We start from the raw sequence: 26,381 nt of genomic DNA on the forward strand, positions 1-26,381 counted from the left end.
TAGGACTTCATTTGAGCAAAGAATATTGAGAAGACTAAAGAGAAAGAAAAAGTTTGGAAACTACAAAGGATCAAAATAACACAATACTTACTCTTTTTCAAATAAATAACCTGAAGTCAGTATGGCTCTGTAATTATGACTGTGCCATTCTGATTTAGTACAGTAGACAAATTTCTATGACACTACTTAGCAAAAGGAAAATATGGCTCAAGAAAGATACCTAGGTGGGACAGGATTCTTTCTTGGGTGTACAAATGCCCTAACGGTATCCTCTGCTATTGACAAAACAAATGGTCTGAACATGGTTATAGCTAAGGCACATTGATAAAGCAAATATAAATATTATCAAATACAATCAAATTTTAAAATACTGAATGGTAACTGTAAGCAAGACACTCTACCAAGCATTGTGGGGGACACCAATATACATCTTTGTTCTTACCCTCAAAAATAATTAAACTAAGTACTGAAACAAAAAATAACAACTTAAATATAAGAAACACTATAATGCTGCAGTATTAACATTTTGTTACCTACAAATGTACAAATACAGAATTTGAGCTTTCAGGGTGCCCAATATCTTTCAAATGACCAAAAAAAAAAAGAAAAAGCAAAGCTGCTTTGGAGACTTAGAAAATATTGTGAGGCATATACCTTAACCTTACACAGCTCTTTAGTAGGCGAATAAAAATTATTCAGAGACATAAGAATGAGAGGCATGAAAAGCCATATACAATTCTGTGCCAAACAGTGTACAACAAACCATAAATACTGTGAGACAGAGAAAGGAGATATCAGCATGGTGTGGAGTGCTATGGGTCAGTTTGATTAGGGAGAAGGCTTCTAAGAATGGGAAGAAGTTGCCTAGGCAGAATGATGAAAGGTTTTATCAAGGAAGAAATATATCAATAAAAGCATGAAGTGAGCATACTGACAAAGAAAGAGGAGGAGCTATCAGTTTGATCAGCCAACCAGACATTCCTAATTCATTTTAAGGAGCAGTAAGAGACAAAGTTGCATGCATAAGATGACATAAAACGTCCTGAGCACAGAGCCAAAGTGTAAAGGCTAGCAGGCAATGTTAAGTGGACTGCTGAAGAGGGCAATGCTTTTAGAAAGTTAATTTGGCAGTAGTATGCAGCATGCATTACAGTATGAAATAGTACTTTTCCCTCTTCTTCACCTCTGCCAGACTCCTTCTATCCACAACCTTCTAACTCCACTCTACCTATCCAACTTTGTTTCTAACTATTTTCCAACATGGACACACCACTTCAGAGCCTACATTATGGTGCTTCCTCTTCCACATGCTGTTTGTGTCCCAATTTCTCTAGTTTTGGAAATCCACTCATCCTTCAGGGTTTATCACCGGCACTGCTGCCCCTTAGAAAGGCTTCTCCAATTACTCTAGCCTTATGGTTCTCAACAAGAGTAGCACCAACCCCTCTGCTCCCACACTCCGAAATTAGGGGGCATGGATTTTTAGTTGTTGGAATGACAAAAGAGGGCACTGAGTGGGCAGGGGCCAGAGATAGTAAATATCTGTAAGTACAGACCCACACAATGAAGAAAGGCCATTGCAGTAGTTCGTGATGATCTTACCATCACTGTCTTCATGTAAATAAGTACAATATTTACCAAGTATTTATATGCTTAAGGCACCACAAGAGGTAGAAAGATAAATAACAAAGATCTTTCTTTTAAGAGGGCTATTTATTGTGGCAGAGAAAATAATTAAATGAACATTACAAATAAAGAATTTATCTTAATAAATATAACTTACATAAATAAAATGTTAAATTGGATTCAATCTGTCAATATGAGAACACTTACCAGAGAGTCCATTTACAATGTGCTAGCTTCAATAACTAATTTTAATTGTTTTGCTGTTTGGCTGACTGGTTGAAGCCTGAACACAAGAATGGACTTTAAAGGCCACTAAGGTGCCAGACATTTCTCAGTATGTGATAGACAAGAAATCCAAAGACGTGAATGTTACAATGTTGAACCATGCCTCCAGTCCCAAGAGGGGCCAAAGACCCTTTTCACAGAGGAACTGAGAAATGCATTAAATACCTCTTAAGTAGAGAAGCTCTTCTGAGTAGGCTAGAGATGCAGGCGGGAGATTAGCTCCTGAAACAGGCTTTCTGATTAAAGAGAAACTAGGATCCTTGGTCGACAAAGGCCAAGCAGAAGTTTTTAACCACTGCGGTAGTGCTCATGGGTTTAGTTGCATACATACATACATATGCATGTATATACAACGCCTGCCCCATCCTTCTACATCGGCAGGCTCACACTGCATGCTTTTCTTCACTGAGACACTTATTTTGTCAATCTTCACCACTCATTCTTCCTGGTAATCAATGCTGATAGCTTGGTGTATAGCCTTTCACATCTTTCTCCATGTTTATAGAATTCATATCCAAACTTACATACACATATGTAGGAGTTTTTATTATTTTGTTTTATAAAAGAGATTACATTATACATATTTTTGGCATTTTGCTTTTCTCACTAAAATTATATACATGGAAATATAAACTAATAATGATCTTATAATAGTTGCATAATATTTCGTAACTGTAAAATGCAATTTATTAAACTATTTCCTTGCTAGTGGGCATGCAGATTGATTTTACACTTGCTTTATGCTATTAAAATAATTTTGAGATAAAAATCCTTGTGAGACTTTTGTTATCTATGGAATTTATTCACAGAAGTGGAATTGCTGGGTTGAAAGTATGTCTATTTTAAATTTGAAAAGATAGTTAACTTTCATAAAACTCATATTTTCAAAACTAGAGTGAGTGTATCCTTCTTATTTATTTTTACAGGCCCACTAGGCAACAATAAGTATTATCAGTCAGTTCAGTTGCTCAGTCATGTCCGACTCTTTGCAACTCCATGGACTGCAGCACACCAGGCCTCCCTGTCCATCACCAACTCCCAGTGTTTACCCAAACTCATCTCTACTGAGTCGGTGATGCCATCCAACCATCTCATCCTCTGTTGTCCCCTTCTCCTCCCACCTCCAATCTTTCCCAGCATCAGAGTCTTTTCCAATGAGTCAGCTCTTTGCATTAGGTGGCCAAAATATTGGAGTTTCGGCTTCAACATCAGTCCTTCCAATGAACATTCAGGACTGATCTCCTTTAGGGTGGACTGACTGGATGTCCTTGCAGTCCAAGGGACTCTCAAGAGTCTTCTCCAACACCACAGTTCAAAAGCATCAATTCTTCGGTGCTCAGCTTTCTTTATAGTCCAGCTCTCACACCCTTACATGACTACCGGAAAAGCCATAGCCTTGACTAGATGGGCCTTTGTTGGCAAAGTAATGTCTCTGCTTTTTATTTTTTATTTTTATTTTTTTTTCTTTTTTTTTTTTTTTTTAATTTTATTTTATTTTTAAACTTTACATAACTGTATTAGATTTGCCAAATATCAAAATGAATCCGCCACAGGTTTACATGTGTTCCCCATCCTGAACCCTCCTCCCTCCTCCCTCCCCATTCCATCCCTCTGTCTCTGCTTTTTAATATGTTGTCTAGGTTGGTCATAGCTTTTCTTCCAATGAGCAAGCATCTTTTAACTTCATGGTTGCAGTCAAACCATCTACAGTGATTTTGGAGCCCCCCAAAATAAAGTCTGCCACCGTTTCCCCATCTATTTACCATGAAGGGATAGTTAACTTTCATACCATGTTTCCCCATCTATCTACCCATCAGGGACTGGATGCCATGATCTTAGTTTTCTAAATGTTGGGCTTTAAGTCAACTTTTTCACTCTCCTCTTTCACTTTCATCATCAAAAGGCTCTTTAGTTCTTCACTTTCTGCCATTAAGGGTGGTGTCATCTGCATATCTGAGGTTACTGGTATTTCTCCTGGCAATCATGATTCCAGCTTGTGCTTCTTCCAGCCCAGCATTTCTCATGATGTACTCTACATATAAGTTAAATAAGCAGGGTGACAACATACAGCCTAGACGGACTCCTTTTCCTATTTGGAACCAGTCTGTTGTTCCATGTCCAGTTCTAACTGTTGCTTCCTGAGCTGTATATAGGCTTCTCAGGAGGCAGGTCAGGTGGTCTGGTATTCCCATCTCTTTCAGAATTTCCCACAGTTTGTTGTGATCCATACAGTCAGAGGCTTTGGCATAGTCAATAAAGCAGAAAGATGTTTTTCTGGAACTCTCTTGCTTTTTCAATGAACCACCGGCTGGAAGAATTGAGAGGAATCAAGGTAATGGATCTACTTTGTCTACGTATTTGTTGATTTAAAAATATATAGAACATATTAGAATGATGAGAATGATCCAACAGGAAGGTGAGACTGATTATTGTAGGTGGGAGCACTGGAGCAAAAAAGTAAGTAAGACTTTGATAAAAGAAAAACGGATGGTACCTAAGCATAGTGGACAGTTTGGATAGTCACTGTAGGTGGGATAATTCCTCTACTGTAAGACTGTGACTTTCTAAATGCATCGATTATTTTAAAAGGAAAGAAAAGACATGCACTAAGCCATCTATTCAAGTTGAAAACTCCTCTAGGAGGAGTCATGAAATAATATAGAGGTGAAACTAAACAACTAAGAAATAAAAAGAGAGAATTAGAGACCTAGCTCTAAAAATCTCTTCCCTTCTAGCAAGTTTAATCAAAGAAAAATTAAAACTTAGAAAGAGGACAACATGACCATTAAAATATTTAAAAGATCTAATTCCGTTATTTTATTTAATTCTTTAGTTTCTCCTCTAATAATTGATACAAGAAAATTTTTAAATGTCAAGTTGAATAAGGGTAATGAAAGTGAAAGAGGAGAGTGAAAAAGTCGGCTTAAAGCTCAACATTCAGAAAACAAAATCACGGCATCTGGTCCCATCGCTTCATGGCAAATAGACGGGGCAACAGTGAAAACAGTGTCAGACTTTATTTTTGGGGGCTCCAAATTTACTGCAGATGGTGATTGCAGCCATGAAATTAAAAGACGCTTCCTCCTTGGAAGGAAAGTTATGACCAACCTAGATAGCATATTCAAAATTAGAGACATTACTTTGCCAATAAAGGTCCATCTAGTCAAGGCCATGGTTTTTCCAGTGGTCATGTATGGATGTGAGAGTTGGAAGAGAGTGTGAAGAAAGCTGAGCGCCAAAGAATTGAGGCTTTTGAACTGTGGTGTTGGAGAAGACTCTTGAGAGTCCCTTGGACTGCAAGGACATCCAACCAGTCCATTCTAAAGGAGATCAGTCCTGGGTGTTCATTGGAAGGACTGATGCTAAAGCTGAAACTCCAGTACTTTGGCCACTTCATGCGAAGAGCTGACTCACTGGAAAAGACTCTGATGCTGGGAGGGATTGGGGGCAGGAGGAGAAGGGGACGACAGAGGATGAGATGGCTGGATGGTATCACCGACTCAATGGACATGAGTCTGAGTGAACTCTGGGAGTTGGTGACGGACAGGGAGGCCTGGCGTGCTGCGACTCATGGGGTCGCAAAGAGTCAGACACGACTGAACAACTGAACAGAAGTGAATAATGACAAATGTAGAGAATTTAGGTAAGCAAAGTTGTAAAATCCTCCTGAAAGACAGAATCTGCTGAAAAATCCTTCATAGCTAGGTCTCTAACAATTTCTGCCTAAGCTTAAGCCTGGGTATGTATTTTGGGAAAAGAATCTTCACTTTAACAACATCTATTAAAGATTATCTATTGATAAAGTAGCTTGCTATAGTTACCATGACAGAAAAGGGTCTATAAAACTACTTCCCAGTGTTAACACTGAATTCTTGGGCCAAATATTTTCCTTAGGAAAAATATGTAGTAAACTTAGGCATTACTGTTTTCATGGCATGGAATTCAGAGTTAATTTAAATAAGACTTTTTCTTCTGCCCCAGTAAATTTTATTATACAATATCATATTGTTTCACTCAAAAATTTATCCAATTCTGATGAGAAGTACTTCTTAATTACTGATGAAAGATTAATACACACTAAAAGTCATTACACTTAAATTATTAAAATGGTTTGCAAGGGTTACACATATAAATTAGATCATCACTCTCTATATCGTTGACCCTCTTCCTTTTTTTAATAGCACTTGTCACCATCAAGCATATTAGATGTTTATTCACTTATTTGTTAGCTTTTTGCTCACCACAAATTAGCTGCAGTAGAGCTTTAGCTCACAGCTGTACCTAGCCCTTAGAACAGTATCTGAAAGACAGGTGCTAAATAAGTATTTCTCTAATGAATGAATGAATCCATAACTATAAAAGCAATAATAAAAGACTTATACTTGAAATGTACACTTCTGGAATTATAAAATAAACTTAAGAATTGAATGTTAAAAAGAACATTAGAAAACATTTACTGCTGGTGAGAAAACCTCTTTAGTATTTTTTCAACTTAGGAAAATTCACAACATATTACTCTAAGAGTTTCTTTTTTTCTATTTTGTTCTCTGGGTATAAAAATTTTTATCACTTTGACATCTATTGGCTAAACAACAAATGTCTTTTCAGATCAACATAACACTTTTTTTCAAATCGATTATCAAATTATACTGTAACTCTTTCTTGTTTTAATAACTTTGCTTTACTTAAACTTGAGATACAAAGGGTCACACATTGTTTAAAATAGATGTGTCAATTATGAATACATTTTTCAAAATGTAATTAAGGAATCCACATGCAACTTCTGCTTCAAAACTGCTCAAATGTTAGTTTGTGAATTTATAAGATGAAGTTATTCAATATGACAATAGCAACACTGAGATGTCATTAAGATAGACTGCTGATGAGCTCACTTCAACAGTGTGGCTTTCAAAGCTAAGGCTTCACTCAGCAATTCAAATTACAGTCATCCAGTAACTGGTTTATATGGGTAATCACTATTACACAAATCTCCCTGCACATGGAGTTTTCAAAAACAACAGTGTTTGTTTTATTGAGTAATCAATTTTAAAATTGAGTAATCAATTTTAATGAATCTATTCCTATAGTTTTAATATATACTAAATATACATGTCATAAAACATATATATTACCATATATATATATGTTTTATATACCAGTAATATATATGGCATAAAACACATCAAGAACTAATTTACTGTACTAACTCAGCAGTACTTCACCTCCCCAGTTTTCCTCTCAACTAAAATAAGTTACAGCATATGATTTCAAAGAAACTTTTAAAGTTTGGTAATTCTAGGATACTTTTAAAACTGTTAAATTAGGTCTTTTATCAGAATTTGGCTTATTTTAACAATTTGAAGACATTTAATTCCACTAAAAATTTAAAATGTACGATATCAGAAAATGTTCATTAAGTACCTAGATCAGGGAATATGTGAGATTTAATTTTAACTTTAATTTCAGAAATATAGTACATACTCTGTACCTCTTTTCCAAACTTATAAAAGCAAACATTATAAAGGTAAAAAAGAATCCTGTAATTATATAAACTCAATAAATTGTGCTATATGTAGAAAGAACTCAAAGATGAGAAAATAGCAAAATTCATCAGGGCAGGGGTCACTATACTCCTAACAACTTGTATAGTGCACAACATTCAAACATTTCCTGAATTTAGACCAAAGAATAAATGACTAAATTAATGGCCTCCGTCCATGGGATTCTGCAGGCAAGAATACTGGAGTGGGTTGCCATTTCCTTCTCCAAAATTAATGGCACACACCTTCATCTGAAAGGTCTTAAAATACAGCAGAAGAGGGTTTTCAATGAAACCTTTACTAATTATCAAGGAGTAAATATGTCTTTTATTTGGGAAAAGATGAGGTTCTTGAGTTGAGAATTTTGAAGTATGTCTCAAAAAATTAATTTGGCAAGTGAAGAATGGATTTGTAAGGGAAGATGCCATTGGTGGGAAAATCAGTTAGAAAACTTTGAGGTAAGAGGATAGTAACCTTGGCTAGAGGCAATGAGATCTGAAAGGGGAGTGGCTGTTAAAACCTACTACAGGGTCGGGCCTTATAAAATGCCCATGTCAAATGGATAGGAAGAGGTCAAAGATGACAACATTTTCAAACATGGATGGCTATGGGGGTTGAGTCGCTAAGTCATGTCAGACTCTTGCATCTCCATAGACTGTAGCCTGGCAGGCTCCTCTGTCCACGGGATTCTTCATGCAAGAATACTGGAGTACATTGCCATTTCCTTCTCCAGCGAATCTTCCCGACCGAGGAAACGATCCCCAGTTTCCTGCAATGCAGGCAGATTCTTTACTGATTGAGCTATGAGGGAAGCAGAGGTGACTATACGAACGCTAATATTAACATAAATAGGTTAAGTAAGAAGGATACTGTATCCTTATATATGTATGTTAGTTGCAAAGAGTTCAACATGACTGAGCAACTAACATATATACATATATGTTTTATATATGTATATATACACACACACACATACACAAAATGTGGTCCACTGGAGAAGGGAATGGCAAACCACTTCAGTATTCTTGCCTTGAGAACCCCATGAACATTATGAAAAGGCAAAAAGATAGGACACTGAAAGATGAACTGCCCAGCTCGGTAGGTGCCCAATATGCTATTGGATATCACTGGAGAAATAACTCCAGAAAGAATGAAGAGATGGAGCCAAAGCAAAAACAACACCCAGTTGTGGATGTGACTGGTGATGGAAGCAAGACCTGATGCTATAAAGAGCAATATTGCCTAGGAACCTGGAATGTTAGGTTCCTGAATCAAGGCAAATTGGAAGTGGTCAAACAGGAGATGGCAAGAGTAAACATCGACATTTTAGGAATCAGTGAACTAAAATGGACTGGAATGGGTGAATTTAACTCAGATGACCATTATATCTACTACTGCGGGCAAGAATCCCTTAGAAGAAATGGAGTAGCCATCACAGTCAACAGAAGAGTCCGAAATGCAGTACTTGGATGCAGTCTTAAAAACGACAGAATGATCTCTGTTCATTTTCAAGGCAAATCATTCAATATCACGGTAATCCAAGTCTATGCCCCGGCCAGTACTGCTGAAGAAGCTAAGTTGGTTCTATGAAGACCTACAAGACCTTCTAGAATTAACACTCAAAAAAGATGTCCTTTTCATTATAGGGGACTGGAATGCAAAAATAGGAAGTCAAGGAACACCTGGAGTAACAGGCAAATTTGGCCTTGGAGTACAGAATGAAGCAGGGCAAAGGCTAATACAGTTTGCCAAGAAAATGCACTGGTCATAGCAAACACCCTCTTCCAACAACACAAGGGAAGACTCTACACATGGACATCACCAGATGGTCAACACAGAAGTAAGACTGATTACATTCTTTGCAGCCAAAGATGCAGATGTACAGTCAGCAAAAACAAGACTAGGAGCTGACTGTGGCTCAGACCATGAACTCCTTATTGCCAAATTCAGACTGAAACTGAAGAAAGGAGGGAAAACCACTAGACCATTCAGGTATGACCTAAATCAAATCCCTTATGACTATACAGTGGAAGTGAGAAATAGATTTAAGGGACTAGATCTGATAGAGTGCCTGATGAACAATGGATGGAGGTTCATGACATTGTACAGGAGACAGGAATCAAGACCATCCGCATGGAAAAGAAATGCAAAAAAGCAAAAGAGCTGTCTGAGGAGGTCTTACAAATAGCTGTGAAAAGAAGAGAAGCAAAAAGCAAAGGAGAAAAGGAAAGATATACCCATTTGAATGCAGAGTTCCAAAGAATAGCAAGGAGAGATAAGGCTTCCTCAATGATCAGTGCAAAGAAATAGAGGAAAACAACAGAATGGGAAAGACTAGAGATCTCATCAAGAAAATTAGAGATACCAAGGGAATATTTCATCCAAAGATGGGCTCAATAAAGGACAGAAATGGTATGGACCTAACAGATGCAGAAGATATTAAGAAGAGGTGGCAAGAACACACAGAAGAATTGTACAAAAAAGATCTTCGTGACCCAGATAATCACGATGGTGTGCTCACTCACCTAGAGTGAGACATCCTGGAATGTGAAGTCAACTGGGCCTTAGGAAGCATCACTACGAACAAAGCTAGTGGAAGTGATGGAATTCCAGTTGAGCTATTTCAAATTCTGAAAGATGATGCTGTGAAAGTGCTGCACTCAATATGCCAGCAAATTTGGAAAACTCAGCAGTGGCCACAGGACAGGAAAAGGTCCGTTTTCATTCCAATCCCAAAGAAAGGCAATGCCAAAGAATGCTCAAACTACCACACAATTGCACTCATCTCACATGCTAGCAAAGTAATGCTCAAAATTCTCCAAGCCAGGCTTCAACACTATGTGAACTGTGAACTTCCAGATGTTCAAGCTGGTTTTAGAAAAGGCAGAGGAACCAGAGATCAAATTGCCAACATCCACTGGATCATCAAAAAAGCAAGATAGTTCCAGAAAAACATGTTACTTCTGCTTTATTGATTATGCCAAAGCCTTTGACTGTGTGGATCACAACAAACTGTGGAAAATTCTGAAACAGGAATACCAGACCATCTGACCTGCCTCCTGAGAAATCTGTATGCATGTCAGGAAGCAACAATTAGAACTGGACATGGAACAACAGACTGTTTCCAAATAGGGAAAGGAGTATGTCAAGGCTGTATATCGTCACCCTGCTTATTTAACTTATATGCAGAGTACATCATGAGAAATGCTGGACTGGAAGAAGCACAAGCTGGAATCAAGATTGCCAGAAGAAATATCTATAGCCTCAGATATAAGGGCAGATGACATCACCCTTATGGCAGAAAGTGAAGAACTACTAAAGAGCCTCTTGATGAAAGTGAAAGAGGAGAGTGAAAAAGCTGGCTTAAAGCTCAATATTCAGAGAGCTAAGATCATGGCATCCAGTCCCATCACTTCATGGCAAACAGATGGAGAAACAGTGGAAATAGTGGCTGAATTTTATTTTTTTGGGCTCCAAAATCATTGCAAATGGTGACTGCAGCCATGAAGTTAAAAGATGCTTACTCCTTGGAAAAAATTTTATGACCAATCTAAACAGCATATTAAAAAGCAGAGACATTACTTTGCCAACAAAGGCCCATCTAGTCAAGGGTATGGTTTTTCCAGTAGTCATGTATAGATGTGAGAGTTGGACTATAAAGAAAGCTGAGCTCTGAAGAATCGATGCTTTTGAACTGTGGTGTTGGAGAAGACTCTTGAGAGTCCCTTGGATGGCAAGGAGATCCAACCAGTCCATTCCAAAGGAAATCAGTCCTGGGTGTTCATTGGAAGGACTGATGTTGAAGCTGAAACTCCAATACTTTGGCCACCTGATATGAAGAGCTGACTTATTTCAAAAAACCCTGATGCTGGGAAAGATTGAAGGCGAGAGGAGAAGAGGATGACAGAGGATGAGATGGTTGGATGGCATCACCAACTCAATGGAGATGCTGCTGCTGCTGCTGCTAAGTCGCTTCAGTCGTGTCCGACTCTGTGCCACCCTACAGATGGCAGCCTACCTGGCTCCTTTGTCCCTGGGATCCTCCAGGCAAGAACACTGGAGTGGGTTGCCATTTCCTTCTCCAATGCATGAAAGTGAAAAGTGAAAGTGAAGTCACTCAGTCATGTCCGACCCTTAGCAACCCCATGGACTGCAGCCTACCAGGCTCCTCCATCCATGGGATTTTACAGGCAGGAGTACTGGAGCAATGGACATGAGTTTGGGTCAACTCTGGGAGTTGGTGATGGACAGGGAGGCCTGGCATGCTGCAAGTCCATGGGGTCGCAAAGAGTATGACTGAGCGACTGAACTGTACTGATCTGATATATATAAGAAGGATACAGTTTCAGTAAGATTGAGACTTTAGACAAATTTGTCTTTAATTATGTATTTAGCAACCCAATAGCTAGGAATATGGAGTCTAGAACCCTATTTTCCTGCATGTATGCTCAGTCTCTCAGTCATGTCATACTTTTTGTGACCCCATGGACAGTAGCCTGCCAGGCTCCTCTGTCCATGGAATTTTCTAGGCAAGAATACTGGAGCAGGTTGTCATTTCCTACTCCAGGGGATCTTCCGAACCCAGGGTTTGAATCTGCATTTCCTCCATCAGCAGGTGTATTCTTAATCACTGAGCCACCTGGTAAGCCCATGTTTAGCTTATAGTTTAAAATTAATCTGCAATCTATTTAAGAAACCAGAAATTTAAAGCCTGGATAGATATACCCTGGGCTGTTAACACTGATTATCTTTGCATTCTTTCCAATAGTTACCAAAAACACGACATCAAAATTTCTCTTGTAACGAAAATAAGCTTAGAAATACAGTCTGAAATACCAAATTAAATTTCTAGCACAATGTTAAGTTTTTCACTCTGTTAAAAATACTTGGGAAATATTTCCAATTAATCAGTAAAATTAAAAATAAGTATTTAACTTAAATTCAGCTATAACAAACTAAGAGATTTAGTTTAACTTTTTAAGTTACACGGTAGATTGAAAACTCAAAGTTGCAAACTCTTATATACACAGAAAATGAAGACTAGTTTCATAGTTACAGCCATTTAACCAAGCATTTTATTTCCTGCTGTACCCTAAAAGCATTGTGATCTATACTTACTTAACAGCAAGGTAAAAAAGATTAAGTGGGGTAAATTTTAACCTTTAAACTAAATTATGCCTCCTTGCTATGTGATGACATAGCATCCCAACTACTTGCTCAGATAACTTAATCTCATTGAAATTATTTACTTAATGTTTACTTTCTTCCCTGGACTGGAAACTCTATGAAGGCTGCAAAAAGGACTACAGTTTTGGAACGAATTACAACACAGGAATTCACCTTCAATTTTAAAGTTGCAATACAGCATGGTAAAAATATACAGGGGCAAGCACAGGATCCTGACAGCTGCAGAGGTCAAAGATACATTTCTAATTAGCTGGAACTCGAGTATAATAAAAGCCCCATTGTTGGATGAAATCAATAGCTGCTCCATTAAATGAAAAAGTCAGTAAGCATAAAAATTGTATTTGCATAATCTTAAAGATTTTATTTCAAGTTAAAACACATAAATGCACATTCATTCACAAATCTTTTCATATAGGGTTAATGCCACATATTTGCTATGGGTCTCCTACTGAATTTGGGTCCTCTTTCTTGCATAAGCCATGCCCACCACGACCCACCATCTGTGATTTCCACTTATGGCTTCCAGAAACGGAGAGAGAACTTAAAAGCACTTTTGAAAGAGTAAGAATACCGAATCCATTAGACCAGTGGTGTATCCACCACAAGATACACAAGAAGATACACCACAAGACATGTGCCAGAACATAAATTAATGCACTGCTTCCTTCAAGGAGAAAGTCTCACCATGAAAAAAGTGTCAGTGGATCCAAACCCTGTGTTTGCTGCTGCTGCTGCTAAGTCACTTCAGTCGTGTCCAACTCTGTGCGACCCCATAGACGGCAGCCCACCAGGCTCCCCCGTCCCTGGGATTCTCCAGGCAAGAATACTGGAGTGGGTTGCCATTTCCTTCTCCAATGCATGAAAGTGAAAAGTCAAAGTGAAGTCGCTCAGTCGTGTCTGACTCTTAGTGACCTCATAGACTGCAGCCTTCCAGGGTCCTCCATCCATGGGATTTTCCAGGCAAGAGTACTGGAGTGGGGTGCCACTGCCTTCTCCAAACACTATGCTTAGTGATGTAGTTAATTTACATTCCAGTGTGGGCTCCTTACTTCCTTCAGTTCAGTTCAGTCGCTCAGTCGCGTCCAACTCTTGGTGACCCCATGGACTGCACACCAGGCTTCCCTGTCCATCACCAACTCCCGGGGCTTACTCAAACTCATGTTCATCTAGTCGCTGATGCCATCCAGCCATCTCATCCTGTTGTCCTCTTCTCCTCCTGCCTTCAGTCGTTCCCAGCATCAGGGTTTTTTCCAATGAGTCAGTTCTTCACATCAGGTGGCCAAAAGTATTGGAGTTTCAGCTTCAGCATCAGTCATTCCAATGAACATTCAGGACTGATCTCCTTTAGGATGGACTGGTTGGATCTCCTTGCAGTCCAAGGGACTCTCAAGAGTCTTCTCCACCACCACAGTTCAAAAGCGCCAGAGAGTTGATGCTTTCTTTATGGTCCAACTCTCACATCCATACCTGACTACTGGAAAAACCATAGCCTTGACTAGACAGACCTTTGTGGCAAAGTAATGACTCTGCTTTTTAATATGCTGTTAGCCATAGCTTTTCTTCCAAAGAGCAAGCGTCTTTTAACTTAATGGCTGCAGTCACCACCTGCAGTGATTTTGGAGCCCGAGAAAATAAAGTCTGTCACTGTTTTCATTGTTTCTCTTTCTAGATGCCATGGAGTGATGGGACTGGATGTCATGATCTTAGTTTTCTGAATGTTGTTTTAAGCCAGCTTTTTCACCTCTTTCACTTCATCAAGAGGCTCTTTAGTTCTTCTTCACCTTCTGCCATAAGGTGGCGTCATCTGCATATCTGAGGTTATTGATATTTCTCCCGGCAATCTTCATTCCAGCTTGTGATTCATCCAGCCCAGTGTTTCTCATGTACTCTGCATATAAGTTAAATAAGCAGGGTGACAATATACAGCCTTGATGCTCTCCTTTCCGAATTTGGAACCAGTCTGTTCTTCCACGTCCGGTTCTAACTGTTGCTTCTTGACCTGCATACGGATTTCTCAGGAGGCGCATAAGGTGGTCTGGTATTCCCAACTCTCTAAGTATTTTCTACAGTTTGTTGTGATCTACACAGACAAACGTTTTGGCATAATAGGTAAAGTAGATATTTTTCTGGAATTCTCTTGCTTTTTCTAAGATCCAACGGATGTTGGCAATTTGATCTCTGGTTCCTCTGCCTTGTCTAAAACAAACTTGAACATCTGGAGGTTCACAGTTCACATACTGTTGAAGTCTGGTTTGGAGATTCCTTGAGAATCTCTAATAGCCTAAAGAACCAGTTAGCTGGACCATGGATTTGGACACTTTGACAGGCTTTGCTTTTAACTTTGAGGATTTTCCCCATAGTCTTTTACAGTTTTCCAGGCTTCATCAAATTTGATAGCAAATTTGTTGTTTCCTTTATATTGAGATAATATACGAAAGCAGTCAACTTAATTTTCAAGAATAAAAAAAGTCTTTTCCTTACACTCCCATTAATTTACATGTTTATTAATGTTTTATAGTAAAAACAGGTTTGTGAATAAACACAACCAACTTTCGGTTAAGTACCCAACTCAGTGGGTAAGCACAAAGTTGTGTAGGTCTGCCCTGGAGCAACCTACTCAGCCATGAGTGATCTCTCGGTCTTCAGGATCAGTAGGTACATTTTACAGAGGGAAGAAAGTGCATTAGGTTAAAGCCATGAGCCAGTGCAGAGGTGGCTGGTGTGGATTTTTCTGCTCTCACTGCCTCACATAATCACTAATTAATGGTACCGTAAGTGACACAGCAGAAAAAACTTGAGCCAATAACCAACCCTCTCACCAGCTAGTGCATAATTTGGACAAATCACTTCATCTCCTCCATCTTTGGTTTTCTCTTCAGTTAAATAGGATTCAGGAAGTAGCATGTACAAGTATCGAGAAAGAATTTTAATTTGTAACAGCAGCTACCATTTTATGAATGTGTAAATGTGCAAGGTAACGTGTACACTTTATATTGAATGTGGCATTTGGTTGTTACAGTCACTTGGGAAACAGGGTTCATCCCTTTTACCCTTATATATGAGGAGACTGCAGTCATTTTGGAGCCCTCAAAAATAAAGTCTGTCACTGTTTCCCCATCTACTTGCCATGAAGTGATGGGACTGGATGCCATGGATCTTAGTTTTCTGAATGTTGAGTTTTAAGTCAACTTTTTCACTCTCCTCTTTCACTTTCATCAAGAGGCTCTTTAGTTCTTCTTTGCTTTCTACGATAAGGGTGTGTCATCTGCATATCTGCTTGCTCCTTGGAAGGAAAGCAATGACCAATCTAGAAAGCATATTAAAAAGCAGAGATATTACTTTGCCAACAAAGGTCCATCTAGTCAAAGGTATGGTTTTTCCAGTGGTCATGTATGGATGTGAGAGTTGGACTGTGAAGAAAGCTGAGCACCGAAGAATTTATGCTTTTGAACTGCAGTGTTGGAGAAGACTCTTGAAAGTCCCTTGGGCTGCAAGGAGATCCAACCAGTCCATCGTAAAGGAAATCAGTCCTGAATATTCATTGGATGGACTGATGCTGAAGCTGAAACCAACACTTTGGCCACCTCATGCAAAGAACTGACTCACTGGAAAAGACCCTGATGCTGGGAAAGACTGAAGGCAGGAGAAGGGGACGACAGAGGATGAGATGGCTGGATGGCACACTGACTCAATGAACATGAATTTGAGTAAGCTCTGGGAGTTGGTGATGGACAGGGAAGCCTGGTGTGCTGTAGTCCATGGGGTTGCAGAGTCAGACACAACTGAGCAACTGAACTGATGAGGCCACAAAATGAAGTGAGATTACATATATTAATAAATGGTGAGTAGCAGGGCTCAATTTGAATCCAGGACTGATTGTAAAGACCGTACACTGTCAAGGATACCCCACTGCTTCTTGTTTTTAAGGTATTCTCATTTGCAGATGACTACCTTGGGAGAAGTAGAGTAGGTAATTACCACCATTGTCCAAACTGGGAAGCAGATTCAGAGTACAGTTGATTTGATATCTAGGTTATCAAGGTTAGCTATTAAAAGACAGCCAGAGAACAGACTTAACATATCACTCCTAATGTAACAATATATATTAAGTTCAACTTTATTACAATTAAGTGCCAATGTGGCATTTATTCACCAAGTACAAATGCCTCACAGAGTCTGCCCCACTTAAGCTCCCTGCCAAACTCTGTCACTATTCTCATAGGATGAAGTGCTGACCCACATTAATATCAAAAATACCTTTTCATCTCTCAACTGTATCAGTACTTAAAGACAGTAGAAGAGCAAGTAACATTTTAAAAAATCAGCTAAATTAATATTTTATGGACTTTGTATCCCCAACTTATCTATACAAGTTATCACAACTGATATTCTGAAGATTATGGCAAAATTATAACAAAACGGAGGTGGTGGTTTAGTTGCTAAGTAGTGTTCAACTCTTGCAACCCCAGGGACTGCAGCTTGCCAGGCTCCTCTGTCCATGGGATTCTCCAGGCAAGAATACTGGAGTGGGTTGCCATTTCCTTCTCTAGGTGATCTTTCCTTCTCTAGGTGATCTTCCCGGCCCAGGAATCAAACCAGGGACTCCTGCATTGCAGACAGATTCTTTACCAACTAAGCTACAAGGGAAGCCCAATTATAACAAAATATTTACTTTTAAATAGCCCTTTGACTTGTGACAGGTAAAAAAGATTTCCTTGCTGCCCACTCCTGATTTTGTGAATATGTTATGACACAAGCACGAACGTCTTAATACCATAAATATGATGGCAAACCACTGCTAACTTCCTGCCAGATACCGTATTTTTGGTATGCGCATAGCTGTCTTATGTGCCATAAAAAGTAATAATCGGATAGCTATAATTTTGTTTTTTACTGACTTGAACAAAATCCAGTAAGTGTTTCTGTCTTGTTTGTAGCTTTACAGTGATGGAAAAAAGTAAGCAATCAGTACTCTTGAGACACTAATATAATCAAGCAAAACTGCCTGAGTTCTTGGAACACAATGTGTCAATCACAGATTAACTTGACTTGTTGTAGGCCCAATCAGATTTTACAAACTGCATTTTATATTAGATAGAACAGTGTTAAGCTCTGTAAGGAAAGGGTAAAATGGTCAGTGTAAACAATAGGAGAAAAATGTAAAGCACTATGTTTCTCAACAGCTTATAATTAGAAATGGTTAATCACTACAAATGTCAAACCAGTTAGCCATTCAAGAAACTCCCTGGCTTGACCTATAACCAAGAACTAAAAAACAAAACAAAAAGGAAAGAAGAGAAAAAGCCAACAAATGACTGTTTTATAATTTAATTCCAGTAAAAAGCAAAATAAGGCAATCTAAGTGAGTCACATGGTGATCAGTGGAAACCAGTGGAGGCAAGGGTTATGTCTTAGTGTTAACCCAATGTTCTCAGGCAGTTCAGAGCCATTCTCTCAAACTCCCAGTCTCCAAGCTGGGAGAAGGGATGCCAAATAAACTTAGAAAAATGAGTGGTTTGGCCCCTCCATCCAATGTACCATGCAGAATCTGTCCAGTAATTCTAAACTCTGCAGAGCACAGAACTGAGTATCCCTTCTTTCTGCTTATCAGAGAACTCTCTGCCCGAAGGGCAGGTTTAGTAGAAATGAGCCAACTGTCCTCAAATCTAAATCTCTAATTTGCTCTCCATACTAGAGCCAAAGTTAACCTTTCAAAGTGTTTAATTCTTGATCCCATCACTCTTAGTTAAAACTTTCCCCACCCCCCCGCCCCCCCAAAAATAAAAGCCAAGCTCTTTAGTACGGAATTTAGTGTTTTTGACAATCTAATGGTCCCAGCCTACCTTCCAGCCTTACCTTTCTCTTCTCTATTTCCCTCTATCTCATACTTCCTGTCATGAAAAGAGTTAAAACACACAACATTAAAGTTAACAAAACGAGTATTACTGAATACTTCCCAAATGAAAAGGACTATGGAAGACACTGTGGATAATGACAAGTGTGGGTAAAATCTTTTTCTCATCTACTACCAACCTTCAGTTAACTCTCTTGGTTCTACTTCCTTGGCAATCTAATGAAGTAGTTATGTTAACTATGTTACCTGGCAACATTCCTCAAGTAAATGATCCCTCTGATTAGTAAATTTGCATCTGGACTCAGAGGAATTATAATGAACTATAAATACCTCATAAGAAGCCATGGCTTTGACTTTCCTAGGTGTGACAGCTCTTGAAATTGGCACATCCCTTGAGGGGACCCTGAAGTTAAATCTATGGAGTCATATAAGAGACAATGTCTCCTGTGGGACATGAGGTGTTTTAAGCCAAGCCGGCTCTGGGACCTACCTGATGTGAGCTTTGTTTCCTAGCACCTAAGCTTTCACGTAGAGAGATGTCTCCCAGGTGGCTCCATAAACTGCTTACATGGCCTGCTATGAGGATCACAAGCACTGAGGAGGAATATGTGATGCTGCCTTACCAGCCAGCTGTGGTTCCTGTCTGATATCTTCTGAGTAAACAAGCCTACAGCAGTTTTATAAGTCTGAACCCAAGAAAACCCAATCATTTCCACAGCAACAAGACTGTTATGAATGAATGTCTTAAATGAGGTTGCAGATGTTCTACAATCTGAACCCAAACTCAATACTCTTTTTGCCTTTTTTAGCCTAACATATAGCCCTGATAAATCCCACCTAATCTCATACACAGCTTTTACTCACCTTCCTCTGTTGTTACTCTTTTCTCCTGGGGATGCCCTCTTCCAGGTAACATATAACCTCTCCACAGTCCATCCCTTCAGCCATCTGCTGAGGTGAAGCTATGGATGTTTTTCAACTCAAATGAACAGAGACATTGCATAGGTAAAGAATGGCAAGGAAACTCTGCTAGAAAAGCTAAGTACACAGTTTAAAGAAAAAGAATGGAAATTTATTGACAATAAAAATAGGTTAAGCTGGAGGAGAAATACAGCAATAGCATGTTAAAGGGTAAAATGTCCAAGGAGACTGTCTAGACCAATTTGAAGGCTAGAAAAGAATAGAAAAGCAGTCTTCCTGCATTATTAGTCATGGGAAGAAACAAGGGAGCCCTGTATTAGCATCAGAAGTAGGTGATTTATAAGCATTAGACAATTCAGTAATCTGTACCTTGGGAGAGGGAAGAGAGATGGCTGACAGTATTACAATGGAGATGGCATCTGCCAGTGTTCTGGGAGGGGATATTGTTGCTACAAGTCAGCTCCAGTTCTACCTTCTTATCCTGATTATTCTCATCAGCCTGTCCCACTAGATTTGCCAGCTGATGTTAATTATGTAGTAGCACTTTCATGGACATCACAGGTTTCTTTCATCCTAAGCTATTTGAACTGCTTCTCTTGCTATTACAAAATTGTCAATTACCCTAACTTGTTATATTTTAGGGCCCACTCTATCATTTCCAGACTCTGATAGTAAATTACCTTAAGAACTAACCAAGATGTGGCACTTAGAAAAAAAGTAGTTCTTCTGAAATGGCCAAAGGCTCTAATTCGTTTCAAGTGTGTGAACTCTTAGGTTAAACGCACCCATTTAAGAGCAGAACTGAGAAAGCCAGCCAACAGAGAAAAGAGGAATGAAGTGTATGTGTGGAAAGAGACACTGGCAAGAAATTAAAGATATGGAGAGGAAAAGCAGCTCCAGCTCCTAACTTTCTGCTATATGCCAGTTGCCTCTGAGCAACTGCATGTCCTGCCCTTGGATTCTCTGACAGAGAGCTATATCACTTTTTTAACAAAACACGCTTTCTGCTTAAATTAGTTTAATTTTCTATAACGTCACCAAATAATCCCTATGACCAAAAAAGATGATTAGAAGCAAAGTGTAATGATGTAGATATACATAACCAAGTTTTATCATATTAGAAGATTCTATTTATGTTATTTTAAAGAGAAAAAAAGGAGAGAGAGAATTCAATTATAGCTGTTTTCTATTGGTATAAACTTCCCATTCAGCTTTTTACCCTCATGGGATCTAACACAGGGCCTCATACAATACCACATTTAACAAATGTTTACTGAATGGACATATAATTAAAAAATAATGAAATTCACTTGGCCAAACACTTTGTCTAATTGGGAGTTTCCAAAAAGCACTTCAGTTCCAATTAATAAAAAATGTTCTTTATAATTCTCATTAGCATAATTCTATGATTACATATACACAAAGAAACGCTGTTTTCTATTCCCTAAATAGAATACTGAAAAACATGGTTTGGATTTGATTTATTCAGACTATGTTAACTCATGGAACTATAAAGTCTGCTTAGTTGTAGTCCAAAAGACCATCCCAAGATTATTCCCCTTCTCCTCTTTTTGGGTACAAGATAGAATTACATTTCCCCTCCTCCTTGAAGTTGGGTTGCAGTCATATGACTTGTTTGGCCAATGAAATGGCAGTGGAAGTTATATGTGTCATTAAGAGTCTTTAAAAGCCAATGTGCAATTTATCACATCCTTCTCCCTGCCTAATAAATGTGGAATCAGGTGTTAAGATGAGCCTCTGACGATCTGGGGCGCTAAATGACTACTGGAACAGAGCGCTCCTGCTGACCCTAACTGGACACTTAGCATGACTGAGAAACAATCTTTTGTTGTTTTAAACCACTAAGATATGAGGGTCTTTTTTTTTTTTTACCAAATAAATGAAGACAATGAATCCCTTTGGCCCTCAATTTATCTTCAGGATGGTAACATTTTATATAGCATTGAATCATTTCTAGCAGAGTATCCCCAACCTCTGGGATCTAACACCTGATGATCTGAGGCAGGGTTGATATAGTGATAACAGAAATAAAGTGCACAATAAATGCAGTGTGCCTGACTCATCCTGACACAACACCCCCCCCGCCCCCCCCCCCATCTGTGGAAAAACTGTCTTTCATGAAACCCATCCCTGTGCCAAAAAGGATGGGGACAACTGATTTATAGAATACTTTCTTATAGAAAGTACTATCTAAGTCTCCTAAGTTATTATCCTAAGTCTCCAAATCCAAACACAAGAACTGAACGGAGTCAAAATTTTGGACTAATCCCTCATTCTCTCATCTCTCACTACTTGCTATCTGAAACTCACAGGCCAAATATATTTGGATAGGATGATATTTCTTGCTGTTCAAACTCTTGCCATCTATACCCAGGAATGGAAATAATTTATAGTAAAGGATTCTTGATACATTATTTCATTTGGACTCTTAAAGCTGTTTTTCTACTACTCAGTACCTATTAGACTCTCAACATTCATTGAATGAACTGCATACTGTCATCATTCTAATCTTACAAATAAGGAAACAGATTCAGAGAGGTTCATAAACTTACTGGAAAACAACCCTGCGCATTAATGGCACAATCCCAGATTTTCTGGCTCCAAATCCCTTTCCATTATGTATCATGCTTTCCAAGATGTCTTATAGCTACAGAATTCCAGGTTTGACAGTAATAGTGCCCGTAGTGTTTGGAATAAAAAGCAAATATTAATAATGTATCTATATCCAAGAATAATTAAAATCATCCTTTAAGGGGTTCTACTTGCCTAAACCTAGTTTAATTCAAGATCCCAAGCTCCCTGAAGCACAGAACAATAGGAAGAAGTTCTAGAGATCATTTGGTCCAACAGGCAATTTGCAGAACAACTGTAAAAGAACTCCGGGGGAAAGTAGCCTTTTCCTTGATGTAAAATACTTTAAAATTCTGGGCTACCTAGGTGCCGCAGTGGTAAAGAACCCACCTGCCAATGCAGAAGATGCAAAGAGATATTGGTTCAATCCCTGGTTCAGGAAGATCCCCTGGAGGAGGATATGGCAACCCGCTCCAATATTCTTGCCTGGGAAATTCCATGGACAGAGAAGCCTGGCAGATTACAGTTCAAGGGGTCGCAAACTGTCTGACACAACTGAGCACATACACACATTTTAAAATCCTGACTTGTATCTTTACTTTGGCTCTTAATAAATTGGTAAACCTCAGGCCCTTTGCTCTCTCATTCTTATCAAATCTCAGCTGTAAGAAATATTCACAAAGACTGCTTGAAGGATAAGCAATCCACCCACTTATACAGGTTCAGTGATTTTCTATTTGTGGTCCATATCAAATAAATTTGGAAAAGGTCGCACAATACATCCCCCTTTACGAAAGTAAACTAACATTAGCCAAGAAATTGAGGAGGGGGGAAACCCTGAAATTTGTTTAAGCCAGTTATCTCAAACTTATTTAAGCTAAAATCTTATTTCAAGAAATAAACTACTGATTTCTCATGCCTCAGAATACAGTTTGGGAAATACTATTCTAGGTAACTCTACACATTATGAATGGATCATTATGAAAGGCTTAACGCCTTTACAGAACTTACCTTTAGAGTCTTACTATTGCTCTATACTGAAGTCCACTGTTATCCAAAATTCATCAGTTTCTGTAGAGATACCTTAAAAATGTTGTCAACTGCATCACAACAATCTCTTTTAATTAGGCCCCATGAGAAACCATTCCTCTCGGGCCTAATTATTGGAAAATGCTGGGCTTAGGCAGAAGAACTGGTCTGTTTTTATCTCAGAATTTGAAATACCCTGAAACTTACTTTATTCCTCTCTCTCTCTTCCCCCTGGCTGCTAGCGATGTTCAGAGCCAAAACTGTGACTCGCCTCTAGTACAGGATCTCATGCACTTGGTATTATCTTACCCTTGACTTTTTGCCCTGCTCTGCTTCAACTTTTCATTTAGTTTTGTTTCACCCCACAGTACCATATGGACGTTAAGTTGCTTTAAATCATTTTTGGAACTATTATATTCATCAAGTTCTATTTTCTTACAATTTCATACTGATTTCTCCCTACCTGTCCCAGTACCCCGAAATACCAGAGTCACCTTTGTGTAAAAGTATTCATACAGCTTTGAGAAGCCAACAGAACATACACATTTACAATGTAGTCATATTCATTATGCTTAAAACCGAAAGAGGTCATTATTGGTTTTTCAGCGGTCTAATAACCAAAAAGACTTATTAAACTGTTTTTTAAACGGAAGGACAATTGCCATTTATTGGGTACCCGTAACTGCTAGGCACTTAATACACAACACTTCCGTATTTTTTTTTTAAAGCAGCAAAGACATTGGCATATACATTATCTCTGGAAAAATGCGTAAGAACTGGTAATACTGCTGGGTGGGGCGAGACAGCGTATCTCTTCTGTACTGTGAATTTTGTAAATGTATCATTAAAAAATTTTTTTAATGAATCGATAATAAAGACGGCAGAAATGCTTTACTCTTTAACACACCAAACTTTCTTCGTCATGTTTTGATCTCTGGGTACGACTGTGAAATGCCTAAATGAAAAAGTTTCAACCAGAACTGAAATGCCTAAATCTCTGAGAAAGTTTCAACCAAACACGCTGGTTTTTCTTGAAATAAAAGTCTCTTTCTTATTTTCCACACTCCCAGGGTGAGGCAATTACTCAGAAACTTAGCTTATGGTAGCCTGAGGGTAACGAGGGGAAAAAAAAAAATCCAGAATGGTTTCCAGTTAAGTTTTATTGGTAGAAGAGTACGGGGAGGAAGCACTGATTCTGGACAGCAGCCCACGCCGCAGCCCGCCGGCCACAAACGCTGCGTCTAGAACTTTGCATAACTCGAGAGCGGCCCAAACGCCGCTCCGGGCGGGCGACTGAGCGGCGAGAGGCCGGACCGCGGTTCGAGCCCCGGGAGGTCCCCGCCTGGCCCACCCTCCGGAGCGAGACGCCTCTCCGAGGGCCCGGGAGGAGGGTCGCGTGGTGGCGGGGAGCGGGCCTCGGTGCGCGGCCAACCCGCCGCGGCCCCCTTCCCGGCGCCGAGGAGGAAGTCGCACTTACCGCGTCGGGCTCCGGAGGCTGCCGGGGGTCACGGCGGGGCGGGGCGGCCAGGCGGGCGGAGGGAAGGCAGGAGGCGGGGGCCGGCGGGCCGAGGAGGAGGATGCTCGGCCCCTCGGGCGCCCCCAACCCCTTCCCGGTGGCCTCACGCCCGCCGCCGGCCGGCCCGGGGCGGGCCACTCCTCCTCCGTCAGGCGGTGCGAGGCCAGGGGGCGAGAAACTCGTCAGGCAGCGCTGGAGGGGGGCGAGCTGGCGGCTGGGAGTCGGGGGCCCGCTAGCCCAACAGTCCCGGCGCGGCGCTAGCAGCTGCCTGCCCCGCCCCCTTCCGCCAGGCTCCGCCCCCCTCTCGCCGGCCCGCTTGCCCCCGGAGACCGCCGCTGCCGCGGGGTTGGTGGTTTCCCTTCTGGTTTCCCTTCCCCCCGGCCTGGTGCGCGCCGACGGCCGGGGCAGTCGGGGGAGAAGGAAGGGGAGCGGCGGGGTGCAGCAGGGGCCGCTTGTGGGGGAGGGGGACTTCAGGCTGGGTGGGGCTCTGGGGAAGGGGGCGGGGCGCGGAGGACCTGACAAAGATTCCGGTTGTTCCCTGCCCCTGGAAACCGGGATAAGGGAAAATTCCTGGGGGTGGAAGTTTAGGAAGAGGTCCCTCTGCAGGGCTGGAAGGCGATCAGAGAGCCGGCCTGTGTTTTGGTTTTTTTTTTTTTTGATTCCTTGGAGGACAGGACTGTATTGTTCTAAAGCTTTGGGGAAACTCACCAAGAGTTGCCTCTTTTCTCCAGACTCTCTATCCCTTCCCCATGCAACACGCTGGTAATTATTGCGCTCCATAGTGGGTTTGTGAATACGTGTCATGATAATTACGATCCTCAACTTTGGGGTCATAATCATTGTTTTCTAATGGTGGGATAACAGGAATTCCGCTGAAGTTGGTTCCTTCTTCATTCCTCTAGCCAATATATATTAATGCATGTATATATATATATATATAGTGTGTGCGTTTGTGTATATATGCCAGGTGCTGAAAATTCAGTTTATTCAGTGCCTGTATCCCAACACCAATCGAAAGCGCTTCATATAGCTTAACTCAATCAGTCTTAAGCAAAGCAGCTAAGGTCCCTGCACCCACGGAGCTCATGGTGGATAAGGGAAGGAAGAGGCCTCCTTAGTTTGTCTCTAAGTGTTGTGTAAAGGAAATGTCCACTTGGTTTCTGTTCTCAAAGTAATGGCGTCTGTTCATTATTTTCAGATTTAGTGCTCCTGTGATACATTGTCATCCTGTCCGTGAGGTTGCATTTCGTCAGTCCTCCCAAAATGAAATTTGCACTGGAGATCTTTAGTTTGTGTCCATAATGAAAACCCAATGCAAGCAAATTGTCCAGAAGACTGATGGGTCAAGTCAATAGCAGAACAACTTGGCCAAATTGCGTTCGTGGCAACAGCCTGGGGTGGCTGCGAGATTTAGGGATCTATTTTTGTACACTCCCACTTGGGGAAGTGGTTAGAAAAACCAACAGAATGTAAAACACTGAGGCATTGATATGGACTGCTAGTTCAAAAGGAAGTGGATGGGCTGATTTTAAACTGTTACAATCAGGAAGAGATACTTTATAAAATCCCAGTGAGAGCTCCAACCACAAAGTACAGGATGCATTTTTTTTTTTTTTTAATCAGAGCCACCTGGGAGAGACTCCCCACTCCCTCTTTGCAATCACACCTACATGCATGGATAAAAATTACTTGAATAGCATTGTCTTTAATTACAAAAGACAGCTGTGAAACCCACAGTCTGAATTTTTGGAGTTGAATGCTGTTTTTCAGCCTTCATTTGATTTCTCTGTGTTAACATTTGTGCATATTCACAGCAAATGACATTGCTCTC

At 40.1% G+C, this 26,381-nt stretch overlaps 1 protein-coding gene across 3 annotated transcripts in view; it reads right to left on the bottom strand.

Annotated features, from left to right (window-relative positions):
• KLHL5 (kelch like family member 5) overlaps positions 1 to 24,637 on the bottom strand; it is a 95,063-nt gene extending 70,426 nt beyond the window's left edge. For 2 of the 3 annotated variants that reach the window (XM_025290156.3, XM_025290155.3), the window contains exon 1: positions 24,512 to 24,637. The gene's annotated coding sequence lies outside the window, so the exon portion shown is untranslated. Of the gene's footprint in view, positions 1 to 19,356; positions 20,307 to 24,511 lie in introns of those variants that run through there. The other variant, XM_044945978.2, reaches the window with a different exon arrangement.
• Positions 24,638 to 26,381: the final 1,744 nt, after the last annotated feature.

This window comes from Bubalus bubalis, chromosome 7 (assembly GCF_019923935.1).
Source record: "Bubalus bubalis isolate 160015118507 breed Murrah chromosome 7, NDDB_SH_1, whole genome shotgun sequence".
Lineage (NCBI taxonomy): Eukaryota > Metazoa > Chordata > Mammalia > Artiodactyla > Bovidae > Bubalus > Bubalus bubalis.